The sequence below is a fragment of the Saccopteryx leptura genome, chromosome 6 (genome assembly GCF_036850995.1).
Source record: "Saccopteryx leptura isolate mSacLep1 chromosome 6, mSacLep1_pri_phased_curated, whole genome shotgun sequence".
In the NCBI taxonomy this organism is placed as follows: domain Eukaryota; kingdom Metazoa; phylum Chordata; class Mammalia; order Chiroptera; family Emballonuridae; genus Saccopteryx; species Saccopteryx leptura.
In genome coordinates this window covers 161855962-161881974 of record NC_089508.1, presented here as the reverse complement: position 1 = coordinate 161881974, position 26013 = coordinate 161855962, and the positions used below count along the sequence as shown (strand labels likewise).

The 26013-nt window shown below is 55.0% G+C and overlaps 1 protein-coding gene across 5 annotated transcripts in view; it reads right to left on the bottom strand.

Annotated features, from left to right (window-relative positions):
• The window catches only part of CXXC5 (CXXC finger protein 5), a 35421-nt gene that overhangs the window by 5507 nt on the left and 3901 nt on the right, over window positions 1–26013 (bottom strand). Inside the window, exon 1 of one of the 5 annotated variants that reach the window (XM_066344616.1) lies at window positions 1369–1469. The exons of the other annotated variants lie outside the window; for them this stretch is intronic. The gene's annotated coding sequence lies outside the window, so the exon portion shown is untranslated. Of the gene's footprint in view, window positions 1–1368; window positions 1470–26013 lie in introns of those variants that run through there. 5 annotated transcript variants of the gene reach the window in all.

Below are 26013 nucleotides of genomic sequence, written 5' to 3'. Positions count from 1 at the left end.
ATGTTCTGTTCATCTCTCTGAATCTCTCTTTTAATCTTCCATTTTTCTGTCCTTCCTCAGGAACTACCCTCTCCCAGCCTCTCAGGTCCCGGGACATACCGCACTCAGGATCAGAGGATGTGATATGTCATTGAACAGGTGATGCAGGCAGAACACTGTGGTTTGTCAGCCACAGAAAACAAATGTGGCGGTATACAAGGGGGACAGGCATACAGGGTAACTGTCCTCAAAGCCCAGAACGGGCAGATACCAACATCTAGTCCCTAAGTCCTGGTCCCTACACTGTTCTAAATATGCCTGTGTACCTGGCTCATCTTCTCTTTCAGACCCTGGAAAAGCTGATGTCCTGGTCCCAATGGACCCCTGACCACAGGACCCGTTCGCCCTACTCATGGAACAGGAGGACATTAAGAGCATCTCCTAGGCCCCAGCCTTCCACCGAAGGGCACACAGCAACCCTTCCCAGGCCAGGAAGGGCCTGGCAGTGCCAAGGCAGCAGGGGAGGAGTCGGGGCTGCGTTGAAGCAGAGCGGGAATGAGCAGGAGGGAAAGCTGGCGGGCAGGCGGGCGGCGGCGGGCGCATCCATCATCGGCCCTGCCAGGAACACATCCAGCCCCCAAAAAGAAATACTGCGCCTGAGGAGGGACAACAAAGGGCTCCGTTTCATCAGCAATGTGGAGCCAGCGCCCCGCCGCCCCGCCAGGCGCGGTCAGCCCACAAAGGACCCCTTTGTCCATGCAGGAGCCGGGCCGGCCAGGAGCTGGGACCAGGGGCTGACGGGCGGGACAGAGCCCAGGGGGGCAGGGGTTGAGAAGGGAACCAATCAGTCTCTGAGAGCTGGGGGACCAGAGGGGACATGGGGGCAGAAGAACAGAGACAGGTGGTGCGGACAGAGTGTCATGAGACAGAGAACCTGTAGGGTGAGTCAGAGAAAGGGGCACTTGGAGAGGACAGGGCAAAGGGTAAAGGCTAGAGGAAAGAGCATCACGGGAAGCAGAGACGGGGGGCTGGGTTCAAGGAGACCCAGGGCCCCAACATGGTTCTGATACACGGAGACAGAGCCCTGATGAGTGAATCCCAGACTCAGGGACCTGGGGCCAGGAGAAAGCAGATGGACATACCCATAGGAGAGGAAGGCAGAAGAGGAGGTTTAGGGGAGACTGGATGAGACCCACCTCCTTAGGCCCAACTTCTTATGAGTTCAAGCTCACTGGCTAGGCTGGGAAGAGGGAGAGTCAAAACTGGGGCCAATTCCAGACAGTGCTCCCCCCACCAGCTTCTACCCCCGGACCCTGGTCAGCCCCAGAAGGCATACAGCCTGCCCTTCTCTAAGCAACTCCTACCACCAAGTGACATTGACTGACTCACCTTATCTGCTAGCATTTACTGAGCACCTACACTGTCCCAGGCACTGTGCTCTTATGCTTCACAGGTCTTCTCTCCCTCCTCAACTCCTCCCCAGAACTTGGGAAATAGGAACTATTAACCAATTTTAGGTCAAACAGCTGGGGTAAAACTTGAACCCAGAGAGCTCAAGTGTTAGTTAGTTGCCACAACCCTGCTCTGGTGACCACCTTTGCTCACCTGGACGACTGACGAGAGTAGCCCAGGGCAAGGTGACTCAGCTACCCTGAGACTGCCCCCAAGCCCCAGAGTTGTTACTGTGCCTCCCACTTTACGTGGTCAGGAGGCGAGCTGTCATAGACCCCAGGGGAGTACCCCCACCTGGGGGGGGGGGGGCTTGGAAATACCCATACAGGAACCCAGAATGCTGGGCCAGTGACATCATAATGCCAGCTGACAATGAGGTCACCAGAAGTGGTAGCCATGCCTTCACTCTATCCTTAGTCCCAGAGGAGCCAGAATTCATCCCCAGTAGGGCTCTGTCTTGAGCCTCTCAAGCCAGACAGCAGGGGGTGGGGCACTGTGGGGTGGGATGGTGCTGTCTGCACGTGGATATGCATGCAGGCGGCCCACAGTGAGATGCTCTAGATGTTCAGTTATACACAGCCCCACAGCCTAACCAACAGCATCCCCACGCCTGGTGCTACTGGGAGACTGGAGGACACCGAACCCTAGAGCGGTGCACAGGAGCTGGGCTGCCCAATGTGAGACTAGAGTGGCAGGGGTGCCGACTGGGCCTGGAATGAAGGGTCTTCCTGGAGGAAGGGATCACCAGCCTGTGAGTTCAGGATAAGGAGAGGTTACCAAAGGGGACAATGAGACAAGGGATGGACAGTGTTTGGCGCACAGGAAGCCAGAAAGCGTTAAGAAATGGGGAAGTAGGCGTAAGGTATGGCTGTGAGGTTGCTTAGGTCTTAAGAGGCCTTGAGACCAAGGGCAGGATTTTTTCTTAACAGCTTTACTGAGACACAGTTAACATATAAAATTCCACTATTTGTAAGTGGCTGAATAATTCAATAATTTTTAGTAAACTTACAGAGTTGTACAACCATCACCACTACCAAGTGCGAAGTATGAGCAAGGGGCCAGCCTTCCCTAATTATATGCTGGCTAGAACAGCCTTCCAGCCATCTCGCCTGCTGACAGAAGGCTTCCTGGAGGAGGCTGCATTTCAGCAGGGTCTTCAGGTCCCTGATGCACTAGTACAGGGGAGTCAGAGCTGCCATAACCCGGGCAGGCCAGCTCTGCAGACTTGTACACCCTGGTCATCACATTCTCCCACAGTTCCATGCTCACTCCTGACAGCCCTGTGCCACCCTTACATTCCTCCACCCACCTTGGTGGGCTGCTCTTCTTGGCCTTCTAGGGAGGCAAGATGAACAGATGTTATGCTGGCCAGTGGTGGCAGGGAGTGCAGACCACAGGCTATGGTCGTTGAACTGAGCTGAGCAATTGGGGGGGGGGTGTATGTGTGTGTAGCGAGGGGTTCCATCTCTGATTTCCATGATTCAGGCTGGGGAGTTTCCAGAGGGAACAAAAGCCCCACTCAGGCCGACGAAGATGTGCATGCAACCCTGACCTCAGAGGCTGGGAGAAGTACAGACCTGGCCGGAGAGCACATATCCAGCTATGATGGACACACAAACAAGGACACACTGACCACTGCTAGCACCTATCAGATGACCTGGGGTGGACCATGCCCTCAATACCACTAGGGTTTCCCCAAGACTGCTACCCCAAAGTTGACTGCCAAGGACAGAACGGGGGCAGGGCTGCAATCATGTTTCCTGGACTCCATACCCCCCGACGCTCTCGCAACCCTCCTCCCAGGGCAGACACAACCCCCTTGCTTGGGGCTGAAACATGCTGAGAAAACCCCAAGAGTACACAGGGCTCTGCTGTCCCTACAGATCTCCCAAAAACAGCTGGAAGAGGAGACCAGCCATTTCATGGCTAGGAACACTAAGGCCCAGGCGGGAGGTAATGCCCTGACCTGGAGCTCTAGGACGTGAGGTGCAGAGCCTGGCACATTTCTGATAAAGACAAGGCCTTCCTCGACAGCCAGGTTCCTTCTCTGGAAGGGTCAAAGGATGAGGAAGGCCTTCCTTGCTGTATGACCTGGGCATATGGTCTCGGAGTCAGTTTCCCTAGCTCTACCATGGGACCATGAGGAAAGGGGCTAACTTGTATGGAGGCCTTCCTGTGTGTCACACACTGTTCATTCCTTGTCTCGTTGAATCCTCATATGCAGTTTCTGAAGTACTATTATTGCCCCTTTTAGAGCAGGCAATTTTATAAGCGGTTGTGATATAAAGAAAATTATGCCTTCCCCATTTAACCCCCCCTGAATCTTAGCTAACGTTTCGTACAAAATGGTGATGTCAGAGCTGACATCAACCTGTGATCAAAGCTCATACACTCTTAAGACCTCCCTCCTGGTGGCCTCACCACTGGGCAAGCCAGGGAACGCTAGCTCAGACACCTGGGCCAAGGAATCTGGGGGGCCAAAGAGTCTGTCCTTCTGAGACTTGAGGGTATGTGACACAACTGGCTAGGGGACTAGAGTCCTGAGGTCTAGGTTTGTGCCTTCATCCTAACCCTTCCTGTTGACTTTGACCAAGGCTTTCCCCCACACTGAACCTCTGTTTCCCATCATAAAATGGAGAATGGTTCTTGTTCCTCATCCAACAGCAAGAATCATGATCCCAGAGGGGCCCATGGGAAAGGAGGTAGAGAAATACAGACAAAAAGACTCTTGATAGTGACCCCTCCCACTCTCCAAATCCTGTGAGGACCCAGAGGACCTAGATTAGCCCTTGATGTGATGTAGCTAGTAATACTGAGGTCTAGAGATAAAGGTTTTGGGTAGGTCACAGGGTTGGGACCAAGCCCCAGATGGTGTGAAGCTTACTGAGGTGAAGAGCATCCAGCCTTCTCCCACCTCCATCTTCCCAGATGACATGATGATGGCACGCCCTAATAATGAGCGCTTACTTTCTTCCAGGTGCTAAGCATTTTACATCCATTTTCTCACTGAATTCCCTCTATATAACTCCAGTATTATCCTCACTTACAGATGAGGCCAACCGAGGTTCAAGGAAGTCAAGTCACCTACCTAAGGTCACAAGATCATTGGTGGCAAAGCCAGGACTTGAAACCAGGTTTGTGTGACTCCAGGGCCTGGCTCTCCAACACTAGCCAAGAGCTTTGAGGGACATGGGGGGAGGAGTTTTGGCTGTTTAGCTCTTGGTCTAGGGGAACCCCCCCAGTTTCCCATGGGTCCTGGCTCTCAGGCTCTGGTCAAAACACATTAGGGCACTGTTGCAGAAAAGTCTGCAGCTGTACCTTAAGGCCCAGGAAAAGACAGGGGAAGGGGCTGCGGGTGGGCCGGACGGGCCAGGCTGGGCCAGAGCTCCGGGCATTCCGGCGGCCTCCGCAGGAAGCAGAATGGGACGGAAACCGGCTCCTGCCTCCTCCCCCAGAATCCTGTGGGCAGCCCAGCCTGGCCACACAGAGGCCCTCTTTGTGCCTGCCCCAACCCGCCACCCGCGGCTGGCCCAGGGTTTTGAGTTTCCTGGGGGGTGGGGGCCCTGCCCCTGCTAAACCTCCAGCTACCTCCCCCTCTCAGGGGCGGTCACAGCAGTCCACAGCTGGAGGAGGAAGTGAGAGGATGGACAGGGCTACCCCAGAGACTCTCGGGGGCCTGAAGTCTGCCCACATCTCATTCTCTCAACACTCACACACCCTAATCAGGAGCTGGAGGTAGGCAGAAGGACCTGGAGACAGTGCCTGAGAGGCCACCCCCGAGCCTGTCCTCTCTGCTAGCAGCCTCGAGTTCACTGTGACCCACTCGGAACCCCCCACCACTCCACCTCGGAGCTGTGGGATTCAGGGTGGTGTACATAAAGAGGCCGGCCAGGAGGGTAGGGCAGCCATCTGTCAATTGCCATTTCCTGCTGTCCAGGGGCTTCCTGGAAGAACAGGGTACATCAAGGGGGAGTTCTCAAGCTCACTTTAGCATTTTGGGGGACAGAAGGCCCTTGGATGGGGTAACTGTGCTCATGGAACACCAGACCCCAGGGAGTGAGCTCAGGCTGGAGTGTGTATCATGAGGAGCACTACAGACATGTATATCTGCCTGTGTAAACCCAGGAGGTGTGTCAGACACCTGCGCATGCTGCATGCATAAGTGTGTGTCTGGGGGCTGTGGGTGTGGACAGGTGCATGTGTACAGTCTCAGATGTCACTCTGAGAGTTTAAGCACTGATGTATACATGGGGCTCACATACCACTGTAGGTAGGTCTTTGTGTGACCTCCCCACATACCAGCGGAATGTGTGCTGCCTACATCAGTGATGTACCTGTATGTCTGAGAGCGAATGTGTGTACAAGATAGTGTTTTACATAGTGGCTGAATGTTTGTGGGTTCTTCTGGCCTATGAGCTCAACACATCTCTGCCACGTGTACACCAGTGTGTGTGTGTGTTTCCGCATGCGTGAGCAGACTGTGAGTGGTATCAGGGCCACTGAGGGGTCTGGGATGTGAGTCTGAGGCCCAACTGGGATGGGGATGATGCAGACAGCAACTGCTGCCAGGTGCTGGGGCCCCTATGGAAACAGGAAGCTGCCCGCAGGTGCGCTGGGCTACGCCCAGGTTCACTTTGTCCTCCTGAGAAACCAATCCAGGCTCCCACTAGCCTGTCCCAGCCATGAGGGAGGCACCTGCCTTGTTAGCGTTTAAAACCCAATAGCGTTGGCCAGTATCTACCTGCCTGCCTGGCCTGATTGTGGAAAAAAATGGAAAACAAAAGCCCCCAGACCCAGGCCCTCCCTGCAGAGGCGTGAGGGAGGCAGGCAAGAGGCGGGGGAGGCTGAGGAGGAGGGAGGGAGGTGTCGCCGCAGCCCCGGAACACAAAAATAATGAGGCGAGAGGGGCCATGGGGCCCAGCCGGCTGGTTTCAGAGTCGCTATCTGACCTTGACAGATGCCACAGCTGGGCGCCTGGAGAGGAGCCGCTGCCACAGTGCTGCAGAACCCCCATACCCCCTGCCTCCTCACGCAGGCCAGGTCAATGGGGTTTAGGCAGGCCCCAGCCACAGGAAGCCACCCCACCAGGTGGAAGCAGGGAGACCTAAGTGGGTCCACCAGGGTGGGGGGCAGGGTGTGGGAGGGTATGGAGACAGGGGAGTGGGCGCAGGGCCACTTCAGGGCAGGGAAGGCAGCAGTGGGGTCTCTGGATGGGGTCTCTGGAGGGCGCCCTGGCCCTCAGGTATGGTTCTATGTATGAGAAACACACACAACAAACATGTGATTGTGTAACTGTCAGGCTGAGCGTGTGTGGGGACGGGAAGCAAAATGTGAGTGTGAATGTGACAAAAATCATACTTCTCTGTGTGTGTCTTTGGGATTCACACAAAGCTGTAGAGACGGGCTGATGTCCCTAAATAGGTGTGGCCATGCCACTCAGGGGTGGGCACTGATAACTCCCCTGCCCCCTTTCAGAGCCACAGCTGTCCTAGCTGGTACAAGCCATGCTGGGACCAGGGTGGGGCAGGGGTCACAAAGAGAGTCACAGGCCCCACGACCACCAAGTTCTTCTCACCTGCAGCCAGTGAGGTGCCCCTTCGGTCCTTCGCGATCTACCCTCTCTCCCACTGTGGTGGTGGTCCCAGACACAGGCATCAGTGAGGTGCGGGGCTGGGCACCACTACTCTGGGGACACCAGTGAGGGGCTGGGGTGTGAGCTGCAGGAGGGGATGCTGGGCTGGAGGTGGATTAGCAATTCCGAGCACTGGCTGCATAATTAAAAAATCATTATGGGTGGGCAGGCAGAGCCCAGCTCACGCTCAGAGCAGGCGGGGACACTGCCATGACTCTCCCCCTCCCACCGCTTCCCCGAGGAAAAATCCCACCTGCTAATATAATTATGGAAAAACACAAGCACAGAAATTCGGTTTCAGCAAACAACGTGCCTGAGTGCCCAGGGCCTGCCTGGCCCTCAGCAGAGTGAGCAGGCTGGCCATTGGTGCCCAGGGCTCTTGGCAGTGAGGCAGATCCTGCTGGGTCCATCCAGCCCCTAACCTCCATCCCCTCAGCAGCCCCCAAGAGAGGGGAGTAGGGGGCAAATAAAACCTAGCTGCTCAAATCCCAAATCCAGAAGAAAACTAGTTAGTCCTAACAGTTTACAAATGGGGAAACTGAGGCTAAAGAATCTGCCTAAGATCGCTATCCGTGGAAAAGCTGAGAGGAAGATCCCACTGGATCCTGCTGCACAGCCACACCTCAGGAGCTCACCCCACTCTGGCTCTTCCTCTGTATCCTGCCCCCAGCCTCCATCTCATCATCATCCCTCTCCCTGGGACTGAATGGGGCTCTCCAAGCCATGTACCCCAGTGCCACCCGGAGCCTACCCAAGCCTACACCCCATAGTGGGGGCAATGGGAGCCCCAGCCTCCCAGTTCAGGGACAGGGCGTCCTGGGCTTGCCTGGGTTAAGCCAGGCTAGCAGAGCTGGCTCCCGACCGAGAAACGCGGCCAGCTCTGGGTCACAGGCCCCAGAAGGGCAGGAACAACCGCCATCACCTTGGGCCTGGAGCGGCGGTGGGCGGCGCTGGGAGAAGAGACGTCCCTAATTAGTCGGTCTGGGACCCGGGCGCCGGGGCGGCAGACGCCGCAGCAGCCAGAGCGCGCAGGCACATCTGCGGCCGACCGGGAGACGGCGGGGAGCCGTGGCGCCCTGCGACGCGCTGGGACAGGAGGCCTGGGAAGGCCGGGCCAAGGAGATTCCGCACCGGAGAGGCCTGCCTCCCCTCATTCCTCGGTGCCACCAGGCACAGCAATTAGAGGCTTTCAAAGTTTGTCCTTAATTGGTTTCATTTTTGCCTCATAAATGATTCATGGCCCTGGAGATCTGGGAGGCAGAGGGAGTGGCAGGGGAAATTTGGGGAGGCTTTTGCCTGAAGCCAGGACCCCTACCTGAGGCTGGAGAGGGGGCACACAGCCATAGCCCAGTGGATGACGGTCTGAGAAAGCCCTGGGCAGGTGGGATCCTCCAGCAAAAATAAAAACCCAAGCTGTCTTCTTGGGGCACTGACTAATTAGAAACTGCAACTTCTCTGTAGACCAGAGCTCTGCCCAGGCCCACAGCCATTGCAGCTGCTGGGGCCCTGGGAGCATGAATAATAATGTGACGGTAAAAAAAATAACAGTGTGAGTAATAATAACAATGGGGGACACTTAAGGAGTTCTGAGTCCCAAGCAACCATTATTTCACTTCCCCACTAAGCACTACCAGGGGAAGGTACCAGGATCCCCATTTCACAGATAAAGAAGCTGAGGAGATGAAGGATTGCCCTCTGATGCCAGAACTCCTCACTCCCCAAGCTCTCAGGAGCCCAGGGCGCAAGGCTGGACACCCAGAACACTGCTTGCCAGGGGAATGAGGAGCTGCAAGCCCCAAAGAAGTCTAGAAAGGTCCTGAAGTCTGCAGGGAGACCCCAGAGGGCACTAGGACCTGCACACCCACCTTGGCCAAGTTAGCTCTGCCCCTCAAAAGGCTGTGATCTTGGCTGAGTGACATCCTCACAGGGCCATCTGTAAAATAGGAAATCAAGAGCCCTATAACCCAAGTCCAGCACTAACTGCTGGGCGTGGGATACAGAGATGCCATGGACTCAGTCTAGGGAGCTCCCAGTCTAGGAGGGAAATGGACACACACAGAGAAGGGTTTAACAGTTTATGCAGAGAACCCCAAGTGCTCAGCCTAATATGCTGGGGGCGGGAGGTGGTAAAGAGGTTGTAGCAGGGAGGACTTTTTGGAAGAGATGAGGTGGGCAGAGGAAACTTCTTCCCTGTGATCCCATATCCAGCCCACACAGGATGCTCAGGGAGTGGGTGTGGCCCACTTAAACCTAAGAACATGGGTCAGTCCTTGAAGAAACCTAGAACTACAGAACATGTCAGAGTGATATAGAACACAGAGTGCTCAGCTCAGCGTGCTCATTATGGCCACTTTTGTTCTGAACCACTGAGAGGTAGAGCCTACACGATTAACTGCAGGGCCCACTCGGGGCCTGAAGGTAAGGGAATGCACTATGCAAATCTGGGAGTAGAGGCTATATGGACTGACTCCCCCTAGACGCCCCAGGACTCTGGGCTGTTAGCTGTTGACTCTTGGGTACTTCACAGTTATCATCTCCTCTGTGTCCTTCAGCTCCTGTCCCAAGCACATGCACCAACTTCCCCTCCCAAACCTGCTGGCCTTCTCAGGCCCTGGAGCCAGCACAGTTCCACTGGCTCCCTGCTCTCCCACCCAACCTGGTGTCAAGGTTAGAGGCTTCAAGTGGCTACATCTCCCTGAACTTCACCACAGCCCTCTGAATAGTACATGGGACCATTCATTTCCCAGACAAGGAAAATGAGGCTCAGAGAAGCTAAGGGACCTTCCCAAGGCCACACAACCTCTTGAAAGCCCATGTTTTTCACCTTGCTGGCCTCCTGCAGTCAGTATCCCTGATCTGTCCTGGGCCCAGACACCTCTTGCCCCAGCCTTGACCCTTCTTCTATCTGTGTAAGACTGTACGAAGCCCACACTGCTTCAGACACTAGAACTTAGTTGGGCTGTTGTAACCAGGGACCCTAGAAGTGGGGTCTCTATATACCTGGGAAGTCTTGGGATATGGGGCCTCCTGCCTCAGCCCAGCTGGGCCATCCTGAGGCTTGGGGGGGGGGGGAGAAAGCCCCTACATGCATACACAAATGTCCAAGGGTAGGGTGAGGGGAGAAGAGACACAGTGGTTCCAAGTGTGCCAAGGTGAAAGGAGTTGGCCATGTTCTCTGACCTTCTCCTTGGAAATGTCCACTTCAAGGCTGTCACCCACAGGGAGGGGCTGCCTGTGGGAGCACTCAGCCCTCGAGAAGAAGCCTAACCTTTACACAGCCCTTAGTATCCTGCTGGAGGATACAGCTGAATTCTGAGCCTCAGTTGCTTCATCTGCACAATGGGCTCAATAATGTCCCTTTGAGCCCTTTGGAAAAGCCTCTGAGTATAGGTTTAGAGGTTTTTCTTAAAAAAAAAAAAGGATTCAGAAGAACTGGACAAAACATTCAGTGGTCTATGCTGGCCGGGGGCACTTAAGTCACTGCCCTTGGTGTACAACAGAAGTTTGACAATAGCTTGTTGAATATACAAACAAGTGGCTGAGTTCTCAGGATGCCAAGTTTACCCCAGCAGATCCAGCTGACAAACCCTTTCCAGGTACCTGCTCTGGGTCCCGACACAGATCTGCACTTTCCTCCTCACTATGCACCTGCTCCCTGTCCCAGGGCTGCCCAGCCAGGTCATCGGCGACCCTCTCCCCTGCCTGCCCAGGAAGCTGCATCTCAGGCGGGTCAGCACTAACATCAGTAGGACGGGCTGGGCGTGGAGCCCGCCACCTCTGGAACTGCCAATTAATTAACTTTTTTGAATTAATTTCCCAAGCAAAATTTCATAATTACATCTGTCTCTGTCAGTCCAAGTTGAGCTGGCATGAGGACCCCACAATGAGATAGAATATGGGGTAAGGAAGGGACCATACCAGCCCCAGGACCAGGTCAAAGAGGTACGGGGGTTGGGTTTCTCACCCCAGCAGGGCAACTGCCCATGTCCTTATGGACACTATCTGGGAGGGAACGGGGTCGAGAAGCCAGTGTGCCCCGCCCTGGCCCGGAGGTGGGGAGCTCAGGGAGACCTGTGCAGGAGCAGCAACTCCTGTCACCCCCATCCCTGACCCCACGCCCCCAAACCACAGTGGGTCTCGGCAGGGCCTAGGAGCAGCACAGGCACTGAGGCTGAGGAGGCTGTGGCTGCTGCGTTCTAATTTCCCGACGGGACTGAGATTAATTAGCTCACACACAGGCGCAGAGAGGGAGAGTGGGAGCAGGGTAGGGCAGCGTAGGCGCGGAGCTGGCTGACGCTCACCCCTGCCGCCTGCCCGCCCAGCAGGCAGTCAGGTGGCCTTGACAGCCTGGGTGCTCTGAAGGTCAGTGGCCAAGCCGGCTGAGCCAGCAGACTGGCACTGTCTCCTTCCCAGAATCCCTGAGACCAAGGCTGGGGGGACCGAAACCAGAACAGCCTTGGGAGTGGAGGCGGTTACAGTATTACCATCATCAATCAAGTCTGTGCCAGGTGCTCTGTCTACAGCATCCCAAAGCCATAGACACCATGGTCCATCCATTTCACAGATGAGGACACTGATGTTCAGATGTGAGCAGGTGACTAATCAAAGTCACCCAATTTGTGGATAGTGCAAGGAACACTAAAATCCAGGTTGGCCCGACTCTAGAGCCCACCCAGCCCGCCCCTCTTGGATCCCATGCTAATCTGAGGGAGCTATAGGAGCCTAGGGGACTTGGGGACACCAGTAGGGCATGTGGGTGTGTCTGTGTACTTCTGCCTCAAACAGTGTGCAGAGAAGACTCTCAGTCATTTCAGATGTAGAAACTGAGACCAGAAAAGGGAAGTGACTTGCCACAGCACAAGGCCCCAAACCCAGAGTCTGCTCCTCCATTTGAGGCCAACACCAACTTCCAGAAACATAAACTCAGTGACCTTTAGTGAGCCCCAACCCAGGACCACACTGTGCCTGGTTTTGTTTGGCTAACCAGCATATTGATCAAGGATAGGAATGGGCCTAACCAGGCGGTGGCGCAGTGGATAGAGCGTCAGACTGGGATGCGGAAGACCCAGGTTTGAGACCCTAAGGTCGCCAGCTTGAGCGCAAGCTCATCTGGTTTGAGCAAAAGCTCACCAGCTTGAGCCTAAGGTCGCTGGCTCAAGCAAGGAGTCAGTCAATCTACTGTAGCGCCCCCCCACCCCGTCAAGGCACATGAGAAAACAATCAATGAACTAAGGTGCCGCAACGAAGAACTGATGCTTCTCATCTCTCTCCCTTCCTGTCTGTCCCTATCTGTCCCCTCTGTCTGACTCTGTCACAAAAATAAAAATTAAAAAAAAAAAGGATAGGAATGGGGTGTGTGTGTCACTGTGACTGTCTCTGTGTACAGAAAGGAAGGTATTTTCAGCTCAAGGGCAGCAACTCCCTGCAGGGCTCCCCAGAGGGGAAAGGAGTCCCCAGTGTATGGTGGGAGGTTGGAGAATGGGGATGGGGGTGATGTGTGACCCTGACCAGGCCCCTAGGCGTCCCTCACAATTGAATTTCCCAGAATGTCTGCAAGGAGATCCCTCAGAGCAGCAGGCTGCTCTCTGGGGCATTCCTGTCCCCTTACTTCACACCCAGTGAACCACGTCCCCTGTAGAAGCCAAGGCCAAAAGGGCTTACCCTTCCTCAGGCCCAAGGGGTCTGCAGTTCGTTTAGTCTAAACCTGGGGAGTGCCAATAGCAGAGGTCCCTAAGAGAGTCATGGCATTGGGCATAGGTGAGGAGGGGGCTGGCCCAACTAGGAGAATTATTCATAGTGTGGGATCATGGGAGATGGGGGGGCTTCTAGAGGCACAGATGCAGGCCACAGAAGGGTCCACATGGGCTTTGGAGTCAAGGTTCCTCTCTGCAGGCTCCATCTTAGGTGACCACAAGCAAGTTGCTAGACCTTGCTGAGTCCATTTCCTGATCTGTGAAATGCACACACAATGATAGTCCCACCCCCCTCAGGGTCCTAGAGAGGATATATATGAGGCTCTCAGGGCACGGTCAGCATGCAGAAGGTGTTCAAAAAGTGATAGCACTGTTGTTATTTTTATTTATTGTCATCATAGGCCAGCATAAGAGTGAGTGTCAAGGACAGATGAAGCCAGGAGTGTCAGGGAACCTAGGTTATGACCCCAGTTCTGCCACTGTTTGCCTTTGAGTCTGACTGTATCTCAGTTTCCTCAGCCCCAAACAGAGTATTTGCCCCACACACACATAAAGGAACACAGGAAGATGAGCATACAGTAGAGGTCTGAGGACTACGAGGGTAGCACGCAGCTGTCCAGGCTTACACTGCCTTTTCTGGCCACGGGAAGAACCCATCTATACTTCCTGCCAACCTTCCCTTTTCCCTCCCTGGGCCCCCAGTCCTGCCTACTCTATGTCAGTCCTTCATCTCCCACAATGCCCACAGCTCTTCCACACAGGCCACGTGTGCCAAGCTCCTCACCACCCTGCAAAGGCCCTGTTTGCCACCTGGAAGTCCCTATTTGAGACTAACTTGTGGTCTTACTATGTGTTGGAAGACAGAGAAAGCTTTGGCCTTTTCTTTTTCCTCATATCATGAAGCCAGGATGTCCAGAGACCCAAGAAGTCCAGGTTCCTCTGCCCTGAACCCAACTCATTCCTATCCCTCCCCTCCCTGTGGCCCAAAGGTCAGTCTCTTCACTCCTACACCTCAGCATTCCCATCTGAGACTAGTGCTGGAGAAGGCTAAATCCAGGACATTCTAATTAAAGAGTCCATGTTGTGGGGTACCACTCCCAGGAAAATGCCAGCTTTGGTGGAGCAGACAGGTGGGGAGGGCTTGCCTCACCTGGAGATCCAGGTGTGACATGATGAGAACCACACCCACTCACCTACTTCAGGTCCTGCAGCTTTGAGACACAGAGATAAGGCTCATACCCATTTTACAGGCAGCAAAAGTGAAGTCCGAGAGGCTGGCAGACTAACCTCTAATTATGCAGCAGGCAGTGACCAAGCTTGTCCAACTTCAGAGTCCATGGCTCAAGGGAAATCCAGTCCTCCTAATTGGACATGGCTATTTGTTCTCCTGAGGCTGCTTAGGCCCTTTTTCCATCCATGACCACTGTCTGGGCCTTTATGAAAGAGACCTGTGTGGTCAGGAAGTGCAAGCCAGCCTGGACTGAGAGGCCTTATAGCCATCTGCCCCTTGAACCATGTTGGGTTGTCTCAATTCCATGGGCCCAGAAGGTCTGCAGTCTGGTGTTAGACGACCATGAAGCCATCCCCATCAGATTCAATTCTCTCATCTGAAAAATGGGTATGCTTCTAGTTCTGCTTAGTCCAGAGAAGGCAGGTCCCAGCCCCAACGGGCAGCAGAAGCTTAGAAGCATCCCTTCAACTCAGCAGCCCAGGCCCTCCTTGTACTCAGGCCAACTCTGCACCCATTTTTCAGGCAAGGAGACTAAGAACCAGGGGAAGAATAACAAGGGGCTTGGGAACCAAGGGTACAGAAGAAAGTAGGTGCTATCATGCACAGGGAGAGTGGGCAGACAGACTCCTGGGACCCCCAATCTCCCAAGTGGGGGAAGCAGCTGACCATTTGGCACTCTCAGAAAAACTGATTTCCCCTGGCTTCCCTTCTCCAGCCTGTCCTCTTCCTAGCTCCTCTGCATCCCTCCCCATCTTCCTGCCACCGGTTCTGCCATGGCCAGAGTGCCCATCCTGAGAGAGGGTGGGTTTAACAGTTTCATGCTTAATACTTGCTCCTCCTCCTCAGAGAGCTAGCCAGTCTGGAAGACTGGGGGAGAAGGAAAACGGCTCCCTTTTCATGTGCACCTTACAGGACTCAGCGGCCTCAACATGGCTGAGGGCTGGGCCTCCTTTGTGTGAGCCTAAACAGGGGGCATTTGGGTGAGTGGAGCCCCAACCAGTTCGTGTGTGTGCGACAGGCTCTATTGTGGCAGAGTTCCTGACCCAAGTCTGTGGCACCATCTGCATGTAGCTATGGCCTGAGGATGGCTGCCCGAGCCTATGACAGGATGGGGCACGCAAACAACTGCCTTATGGAACTGTGTGGGGCTCTACCAGGGGCACATCATGCACATGTGACTGTGTATGTCTATTTGCCTCATACGTGCCAGTGTGTATGTGCACCAGAGGATGGGGCTGTGAGTGTAACAGCGAGAGTGCTTCTGGAGTGTCCACAGCATAGGTGATCAAGCCCATACCCTACGTGTCAGCTGTGTGTGCAGGTCAAGTGAACTGTGAGAGCAGTGACTACGCCTGTCCAAAGTGTGTGCCCCTGGGTGTGCTGCATGGGGAGTGCGTGAATGTGCTCTGCCGCTCTGCCTGCCAGGCCTCAGGGCCTCGTGGGGCTGCCGGGGATGGGGTGACTCACATCTCCTGAGCTCATCCTGACGCCCGCCCGCCCAGCTCACCCTGCTCTGCTGGGCTCATGACCGCCAGTGCAAGGCACGGCGGGGAGGCTGGCTTGATAAATAACCTGCTGCTTCCCCAGGCCTCTGAGAAGGGGAGGCTGCATCATGGGGAGAAGGGGGAGGAGTGGGGGGAGGCAGCCCTGGCCCCCCAGGCTCCGGCTGCCCTGGCCCCCACAGCCCAGGCTGCGGCTCCGGTTCCTGTTTCATCGAAACCTGAGCTGGGAAAAGCCTATCGGGTCATCTTGCCTGTCCCGCTGCCCGCCAGGCCCAGGCAAGCTGCCCCTCAGGGGACAAGCCCGCAGCCTGGCCACCGAGGCAGTGGGTGGGTGGGTGGGGGGAGGATATTTCTGTCCAGACTAAATGCAGCTCCAGGCCTCTGTCTGCAACCCCCCCCCCCCAACAACAGCTGCTCCCAGGGGCCCTCTGGCTCTGCAGGACTGACTAAATATAGCCCCCCACCCCCAATGTTCACCTCTTCCCACTGGCTCCACCCATACGAGGGTAGGAAGAAGGCTGCAGAGCCCACTGTGTGACCTTGGGCCAGTGTTTCACCTCTCTGGGCTCTTGGCTATGAAACACCAAGTATACTCTGCTGTAGGCCCTGACCTGCCCAACCGGCACTATTGGAGAGGAGACGACAAAGGTTACTAAATTGGGGTCTCTGTCCAGAAAGATAAGGCCTGTGGTCCCCTCCTCCAAAGTGACTCCAACCTGCTTCAGCAAAATAACTGGCGTAGCCCCTACCCAGCAGCAAGTACCTTTAGTCTTATAAACATGGCCCCCTCCACCCTGCCTGTTCCTTACCCAGGCTGGGCAATACCAGGCTCCTCCAATCTGCCCCAGCCGGACCCTGGCCAGGAAACAAGTTGTGCCAGGCTTGGTGGGGGTGAGGTGGGGGGGGGGGCGCGCGCTTGGGAGCATGACAGCTGCCGTTTCCTGGAGGCCGCAGTCGGACACAACCTGGATTCCTGCCTGGCTCCACACCACCAGACAGCCTCTTCCAGGATCAGGCCCTCAACAGGGATCAGGCCTTCCCCAGTGTCGGTTCTGCCACCAGACCCCAGCCAGGGTCACAGTCCCACTCCCCTCACAGTACTGGTAGAGGCAGAGAGAAGGGGCTGGATATACCTTCTAATCTGGGATGGGAGAATGGTGGTTTCTGCAGGGTTCACCGGGAGGGGGAGGCAGCCCCAGCTCCCCAAGCTTCCCAGCTCCTGCCTGCTTGCCTGCCCACCCGCCTGCTTCCCCCAGCCCCACACGCACCAAATTCCCCACATGCCTGTCTGTCTCTGACAGCTCGCAAATACTTGGCTGCACGGGCACCCGCTGTTCTGAGCCCACTGTGCCTCCTCCCCTGCCTTCCCCAGGGGGGGTCTGCAGTCGCAGCCAGGGAGGGGGCCAGAGCCAAGAAGCCTGGTGGGCAGTGGGAGGAGTGAGTGCAGGAGGGACCAGTCTCAATTCCGAGGCATCACTCCCCACCTCCAGGCCTGGGGGACTGAGGGGCTTGGGAGGCTGTTTGAGCCAGCCCTGGCTGGGAGGCAGCTGCCAACGCCCCCGCTGCCCCCCCCCCCCGGAACCTCCCAGGAGGACCTTCCGGAGGTCTCCCACTCACCTCAGCCCCTCAGCTGATGAAACAGCATCTGCCACCCCCACTGTGACAGCTCAGGACAGGGCAGGATAGGGTGGGGGGCAACAAGAGGCCCCTGGAGAAGGCTTTGAAATCTGGACTATGGCCCAGCCCCTCCGGGCAGCCCTGCCACCCCCCAGCACAGGCCCAGCCTCAGAGACCAGGAAAGCTGATGCATTCCAGCCCTCCTGCAGCGTGAGGGGCACACCCACCCAGCTGCCAGGACTGGGATGTCCCTACCTGGACTGGCTGGGGGGCCTTGTCTGCCCCCAGCTACCCTCTTTCCTGCTTGCCCTGCCTCCCTCCCAGGAGGCCAGTGGAGGAAACACTTCCTGAGATCAGCTGGGATTTTCCGCTGGACATTGCCTGACTGGCCAGCTCCTTATCTCCCCCCACCTCATTCCTTCTCCCAGAGTCATGCCTTCATCAAACCACACTACCACCCCATTTCTGCAGCCAAGGAGCCCCCCTCCCCACTCTACCACTTGCCTCAACATCCCCAGTATCCACAGCACCCAGCACATATCGAGAGACAGAGTAGACCCTGAATGAATGACCTCATGGAGCAACACACTCCATGGGCATACTAAGGTCAGGATACAACCTGGTGAGCTAGCCCTCCCATTCACTGTTCTGTCTTCCTAAAGGAGAGAGACTAACTGCAGGTCCCACCTCTCTATCCATTTACCCCACACCAACACTTTCTGCACTAGGAACCAATTCAGTCCTGCCAAGCTACTGGAGGCAACAGGGTGACCCCAAGAAGGACTTCTCAGTGCTCTGGGTTCAAATGTCCAGCTGGCTAGTTCAAATTCCTCTCCCACAGCCTGACAGTGGTCTTGAAAAGAATCCCAACTATATTATCTTTGTGACGCTAGGCTGGGGGGTACAGCCTCCTCTCCCATTGCACAGATGGGGCTGCTGAGGCCTCCAAGGGAAGGGGGAGCTGCAGGCGGGCCATGAATCAGAGGGGGATCTGGGAAGCCGCCCGGCCCTGCCGGCTGTCGCTAGAAGCAACAGCCTACATTTCCTCCTCACACTGGTGCCTCGGGAAGTGTGGGCAGTGGGCGGGCAGGCACCACCGAGAGGACCCCTACTGTGCCTGCAGGCCAGCCACATCCCCCTGCTGCCTCGACCTCCAAAGAGCAGTAGACCAGTAACAGAACTTGGATTCAGTCTCAGGTATGTACTCATGTCACCTGAGGGCACCACAGAGACGCCCCTCCCTTCAGATCCTCAATGTCCCCTAGCGTCAAACAAGACTGAAACATGACCATTCACGCTTCCCTCCAGCAGTAAAACTCATGGTTCTATGATTCTAGAATCCCAACAAGATAGGAATCCTGACTCAAGAATTCCTCTGTTCCAAGCATTCTATAATTCTAGACTCTGATGACTAAAAATTCTAGGCCAAAAAGATCTGACACTCACAGAAATAAAGGAGGCCAAGCCCACCCTCACCTCCTGCTCTGGGTCCAAGCTAACCAATTTCCCATCTAGCTTTGCGGGAGGTGTGAAGCTGGGTCTCTCCCATCAGAATTAGCAGGAATTGGCCTGACCAGGCGGTGGGGCAGTGGATAGAGCATCGGACTGGGATGCAGAGGTTCAAGACACCAAGGTTCAAGACACCAAGGTCGCCAGCTTGAGCGCAGGCTCATCTGGTTTGAGCAAAGCTCACTAGCTTGGACCCAAAGACGCTGGCTCGAGCAAGGGGTTACTTGGTCTGCTGCAGCCCCACAGTCAAGGCACATATGAGAAAGCAATCAATGAACAAGTAAGATGTCGCAACGAAAAACTAATGATTGATGCTTCTCATCTCTCTCCGTTCCTGTCTGTCTGTCCCTATCTGTCCCTCTCTCTGACTCTCTCTGTTTCTGTAAAAATAATAAAATAAATAAATTAATTAAAAAGACACACATTTAAAAAAAAATTAGCAGGAATTGGACATGAGGCTGGGGGGAGAGGAGGGCCTGTGGATATAGTTGATCTAGTACTGGACAACAGACCAGCTCCTCAGGGCACACACAGCCATTGCTGCTGATGTCAGGAAGCCCAGCCCTCGCCAGAGCAAGTGTGGGTAGCTCGAGGTTTGTGAGCCTGTACCCCCACCCTGCAGTTCAGAGGGAGGATGGGCGTCAGGTCAGGGCTGGTCTCTTTGCTTCTCAGATTCCAAGCCAAGCTCCAAGCTTCATCTTCCTGTCTTCACCACCCACTGCTTCCTCCTTCTGACCAGTCCTCTCACTTCTCAGGCTCCCAGTCTAGCCCCAGCTCAGGCCAGCAGGCAGCCAGTCAAAGCAAAAGCTCCTGAGCCCATTTGATAGATGGAAAAACAGAGGTCCATGGAGCTGATGTGACCCAGCAGCCTACTGGTCTCTAGCCATATCTCTCAGACCTATCCCCCACATCATCTCCCTGGATTCTCTACAGGGCCAGGGGGTCTCTACATACTAGTCTGATCACAAGCACACCTCCCATCCCAGTGTCCTTTGAGAGCACCCATTCCCACAGCCTAATCATCTGGTCATTCATTAATGCATTCTTTCATTTACCAAACTGGTCAATCAGCTCATCTCCCCTCCACGTGCCAGCCCCCTTCACAGTGGTATGGGGAGCTCAAGAAGGAAGGAGAGTAAAGCCTGTAGTCAGCAAGCATCTAGGGAGTCCCTGTTGCGTGCCAGGCAGTGTGGGAAGGCATAGGAAAAACCATATGCAAACCAGCCCTGGCTGTCCTCATGGTGTTCACAGCCAGACAAGAGTTCTGCCAGGACCTAATTCTACTTGTCAGTGGCATGTCCTGGGGCAAGTCACAAACTCCCTAGCCTCAGTTTCCTCATCTGTATATGGGAATGCTAACAACACCCAATTCAATGGGCTACTGTGAAGATTAAAAGGAAATGAAGGAGCCCTGGCCGGTTGGCTCAGCGGTAGAGCGTCGGCCTAGCGTGCGGAGGACCCGGGTTCGATTCCCAGCCAAGGCACACAGGAGAAGCGCCCATTTGCTTCTCCACCCCTCCGCCACGCTTTCCTCTCTGTCTCTCTCTTCCCCTCCCGCAGCCAAGGCTCCATTGGAGCAAAGATGGCCCGGGCGCTGGGGATGGCTCTGTGGCCTCTGCCTCAGGCGCTAGAGTGGCTCTGGTCGCAACATGGCGACGCCCAGGATGGGCAGAGCATCGCCCCCTGGTGGGCAGAGCGTTGCCCCTGGCGGGCGTGCCAGGTGGATCCCGGTGGGGTGCATGCGGGAGTCTGTCTGACTGTCTCTCCCCGTTTCCAGCTTCAGGGGAAAAAATAAATAAATAAATAAATAAATAAAAGGAAATGAAGGCTAGACATACAGTGCCAGTTAGCTTTGTCATTACCATTGTTACCACATTATTATTATTATTGTAATAATTGGGGGACAGCAATTGATTAGAGTAGCAGCTAGAGCTCTTCAAACACTTAGCTCGTGCCAGGCACTGGGGGAACGGGAAGAAATCACTGCCACATCCCACTGCAAGGCTGGCACAGAGCAGACCCAAAGAATCTCATAAGCATCTGATGAATGAGAGAGTCAATGACAGCAGGCATGGCCCTACCTCCCAGGAAGATACAATCCAGCATGTGTTCATGCATGTTGTACATATATGTGCAAACACTTAGGTGTGTACACATATGCCTGTGTGAGGGACTGGGAGTTCCAACACAGAGCAAATTATGTGGTAGGGGGCAGCAGTACAGGAAACACAGCTGCTCACGCTGGGTTAGGCCCCCTCTCGACCCTACTCCACCCCTGCCAGTGATCAGGGTATGTGGCAAGAGCAAGGACCAGGCCCGGTGGGGAGAGGCCCGGAAAGATGCTTTACATAGTTCTGGCCACCAGATTACAGGCCTAGGCTAGGCCCCTGGGTGGGGGTGGGGAGGGTGGTCACCAGGTGCTGGCCCACACGAATCAGGCCCTAGAGCCCACACTTTATGCCTGTACTGGCACCACGTGCAAGTGTTCTTGCTGGCAGGCTGGGCAAGCCCGAGGAAGTCAGAGGAGGTCACAGAGAAGGGAGGGCACAGTGGGCCCAAGGGCCATGCAGGGTCTGCGAGGCAAGGGAGGGTGGGTACCAGGCTCCCCCCACCCCACCCCCGGGGCCACCAGGCAGGCCTGGCTCTGCCCTGCTGGGTCCAGCAGCTGGAGGGGAGTAAATATAGCGCAGAGCGTACCGGCCACATTCCTGGGAGGCCAGCACTGCCGGCCTGCCCGCTGCTCTAGGCAGAACACAGCAGCCAGGGCCCAGAACTGCCACTGCCCTCTTCCCAAACAAACAGAAAAATAAATAAAACCAGCTCTCACGGCCAGCATGGCTGGGGGGAGGGGGCAGGAAGAGGTGGGTCTGGGAGGGGGAGGCAGACAGGCGGACCAGTTGCCGAGGTTTCTGTTCCACTGGGAAGGAAGAAGCCAACAAAAGAGGAAAATAAAGAAAAAGGCCAAAGAGATGGTCAGAGATGTGAGAGAAAAGAAGAGGATGAATATGAGAGATGGAGGATGTGACAAGTAGAGGTGTCACGGAGGCAGGTCAGAAGGGACAGGGAAGGTGTCACGGCCAGTTGGGGGAAGGCAGAGGCAGCCTCGGGTCAGTAATTCAGCAATTCAGTGGCAGGCGGACAAAGGGGCCCTGTGGGCTGGGGCAGGGGGCTGGCTCCAAAGGCCATGAAATATTAAAGAGCCTAGGCCAATGAGTGACAGAGGTCAGAGAAATAAGGGGACTAGCAAGGGAGATACGGGAACTCTCCCACTGCCTGTCCCTCTCCACCACCTCCAGCAGAGCCAGTCTCCCCAGCTTTCTGCCTGCTGTGGCTTCTTTCAGTCTTTCCACCCACAGAGGACAGGCTGAGGGTGGGAAGGGCCATGGGGATTAGTGATGGCAGGGGACCTTAGCGGTTCCCTCTTCCCTCTGGCTGATCTGTGTGCAGCCGGTCTTCCAGAGCTGCCAGCCACCCTAGCAAGAAGGCCAGGAGGCCTGTCAGCACAGCCGCTGCCACGGTGCCTCCTGGGGGAGGAGGGGGTCGACTTCCAGCTTCTCCTTTACGGAAAAAAATCAGCCAAGCTACCACTTTCCACAGAGACCAGCGGGGAGGGAAGGCCATGCCTCAAAGCTTAGCTGAGCCAGCGAGTAAACTAGCAAGCAAGCCAGCAGGTCATCCCTTAGTCCTCCCACCCCACCCAGGCCCCATTACCGGACTCATGACCTTAGTCAGTACCCTTGTCCCTGAGTCTGTACCCCAGCCCTACCCCACCCAGGCTTGATGTGAGAAAAGAAAGAAGGCAAGTAATACGTTGAAAACCTGCTAGGGGAGCTGAGGCCAAGCACCTGCATGCAGACAACCCTCCCAAGCCCCTGTGAGGTCAGGCCTATTATCAGTCTCACTTTACAAATGGGGAAGAGAAACTCAGAGAAGCAGAGTGATGCACCCAAGGTCACACACCTGATGATTAGCAGAATGGAGACAGAAACACTAAGTGTGAGCCACATGTTCTCGTCTTCCTTCTCATTGGGGGATATGAAGTCCTCTTCACCATAAAAGCCAACTTTAATTGAATGCTAACTGTGGGTTAGCCACTGGTGCTAGGCACTGCACAATCATCCTTGTGTCCATCTAAAAATGGTCTTGTGGACCACATACTTTTATTATTCCACTTCAGAGATAGGAATCTGAGGATCACAGAACACAAAGGTCATACACCCAGCTAGACAGTGACATGGCCAGGATTAGGAGCTAGGTCTGACTCCAGAGCTAGCGTTCAAACATATTTGTCTGGGTTAGGTCAAGGAACTGGTTAGGAGGGCTCAGTAGAGGGGAACTCAGTCTTCCCATTGGCTCCCAGAATGGACACTATGAAAGGTCAAGAACAAGGTCACAACCTCTGTGCCGGAGGATGGCCAGCAACTGCTCTGGGAGCCGGAGATGGGCAGAGCCTGTGAGGACGGTGATGAGGGGCCTGGCCAGTCTGGCCAAAGATTTGCTTGGTCTACCCAGAGCCCCCTCCCCAAGGACAAGGATACTGAGGCTAGTCCAAAAAGAGCCAGCAGAGCCCTTTCCTGTTGACCTCCAAGGTTCCAACCTGTACCCCAGGGCCAGTGTGCTAGGAACTAATCTCACCCCCACCCTAAGAGCCCCTAGTGCTAGCAGAAGGGGGGAAGGATCCCCTCCCTCCTTTCTAGGCCCTTCAAGCCCAGAGGGAGGCCAGCATCAGAGGCAGGAAATGAAGAAGAATTTGTGATCTAATTGAGCTGGCGGGGGATTAGGCAGCAGAATGCAATTAAAGGGGCTGGAGCAGGGCCAGGGGCACTGACACCCCAAAATGTGGTCTGGCCCAGGTGACTGGGCCTAACCAGAGACACCCTAATGAGAGAGTTGGGGAAGACAGGAAGAAAAGGATTGGGGCCAGAAGACTCTTCAGCACACAGGACTGCAGGATTCCAGCCCCATTTAACACCCAGAAGCAAGAAGTTTTCCTGGGAATTCTCCCCCAGGGAACAGCCTTGTGGACTCTCACAAGGGGAGCAGGCAGATAAGAACACATGCTCTTACAGGCTCCGTTCATGCATGTACACACATTTCTTCATATTCCCTGGAAAGCCCCACATATCAATGCTCACTTGCATGAATACAGACTTCCAACCAGCAGACACAGAGCTCCGGCCCTTGGCTGCCACTGGCTCCACCAAAGGGGGAGGGGGACTAAAAAAATACACCCATGACCTTAAAATCCTTTTATTCCTGTAATCACAGGCTGCCATCCACGTGGTTACGCGCTGTCACCCCGGCCCCAGCCTGTCTCCCTCTACGGCTTCCAAAACTCCCAGCAGGCAGGCAGACGGGGAAGCTGCCCAGTTACTGCCAGGGAGGGGAGGGGAAGGGAAGTACCGGGTGGGAGAGGATGGATGCTACACACAGTCATACTTGGGGTCTCAATCAGGGAGGGAGAGACTCAGAAAGACAGACTGGCAGACAGAGATACAGATAAAGAAAGGAACACACAGACTGCAGCCACTGGAGACAGACAGACCACTGTCTGCACAGCTCAGATATACACCCAAGTTCATACACACACTTTCCCAGGTAAGATACACCACTTTGGGAGCATCAGACATTCCCGGATTTACAAGCATATACAAACACACAGATATACACAAATCACAAACATACACTCTACAAAATTCCAAGCATACATAACTCAAAACATACATATTCCCAGATTCACAGGGACAAATGCAATGCAGACACACACAACTCCCAGATCAACAGATATACATGCTCTGACTCCCACACCCCAAGATAGACACACATTCAACACACAGATTCACAGATACACATGTCCTGAGTCATAAGCACACACGCCACCTAGATTCCCACGCCCCAGGCCAACAGACTAGACCCACAGCCTCATCTAGCAGCTGACACTGGCTTTGGCTTTAAGGGACAGGTGGAATAGTTTGTGATTCCTAAATCTTTGAAGGGGCCAGTCCTTTCTCACTGCCTGCAGTCTGGGAGGTGGGCTCAGAGTTGGGGGGAATAAAGGGAGAAGTAAGAGAAAGAAAAAAGAAAAAACAACGAGTGGGATATTCTTGTTGGGCAGTAGCGCGTGAGTAACTGGGGAGGCTTTTTGTGGTCTGGTGAGTTCCAGCTATGAGTGAGACTTTAACTATTAATACACTTAATCAAGGACACTCTCTCTCTCTCTCTCTCTCTCTCTCTTAGGGGCTAGAATTGGACCAGAGGATAAGGATGAGAGAGGGAAAGCCCAGAAAAAAAAATGGAAAAGCTCCAATCAGGGCCTCAGGAGGTGGGGAAAGAGGGTGGAGTCTCTACCCTGGGCCAGCCTCCACAGCAGGGGTGGAGTCAGTGATTCATTTCTGCACCCCCCAGAAGGGTGGGGCTTGACACATAGTAGATGTTCAATAAACACACATTGTGCCAATGAATGAATAAGTGAATTACATATGAAGTGCAAGCAATAATAACAGCAATAACAATAAGTAAGCCTTGCCCCAACCTTGGCCAATTAAGGCATGCTCCAGAGCACCATGCTTGGGGATTTCTGACTCCCCGGTCATTCCTCCAGACAGGAGGTCTAGGAAAGTAGGCCTGAGTCTGGTTCATAAGTATTCACCCCACTTTCATCCTATGCTGACCTCAGCCCAGCCTGCACTCCTCCCTCCCAAGGAGAACCCCAACTCCATTCCACTCTCCCATAAATAACTAGGCGGGGTCCTAAAGGTGGGATATTTAATTCCCAGAGATTTGGTTCTTTATCCAGATGCAGCCCTGCCCATCCCACCCCCACACTCCTATGAGCCTCAGTTTCACATGTGCCAAATGGGTAGGGCAAGCAAAAGTTGGAAAGAGGCAGCAAGAGTTGGGGTTCACAGTGGGAGCCCACAGAACATAGTCCTGAGTTGGCCTTGGCCCTGAATGCAGAATCCTCCCTTCCCCCACCCAACCAAGCCCAGCCCAGCCCAGCCGGGTGGACATTCCAGGCCTCACGTGATAAAGACGAGGCCGCTGGCCCACGGGTAAGTCAACAGGCTCTGTCGGGGGAGAGATAGGAGGCCGGGGCCAGGGTCACCTGCTGAGCCGAGAAAACAGCCGGCCCAAATACACACACATAAATAAGGCGCCAACGGACAACCTGCCAGCCAGCCAGCCAAGGGTCTGTCTTCTGCAGAAGAACCTTGGAAAACGAGGTGGCACGAGGGAGGGAGGTGCAAGGCTGGCTAGGGGCTTCCCTGGGAGAAAAGCCTCAGCTTCTGCCAGGATTGGGGTGTTAAGGGGGGGCTTCTACCAAGATCTCCAGGGACCAACCTCCCTCAGCAGGTCCCACCCCTTCCCAGGGCAAAAATCACCCCCTCTCCTCCCTAA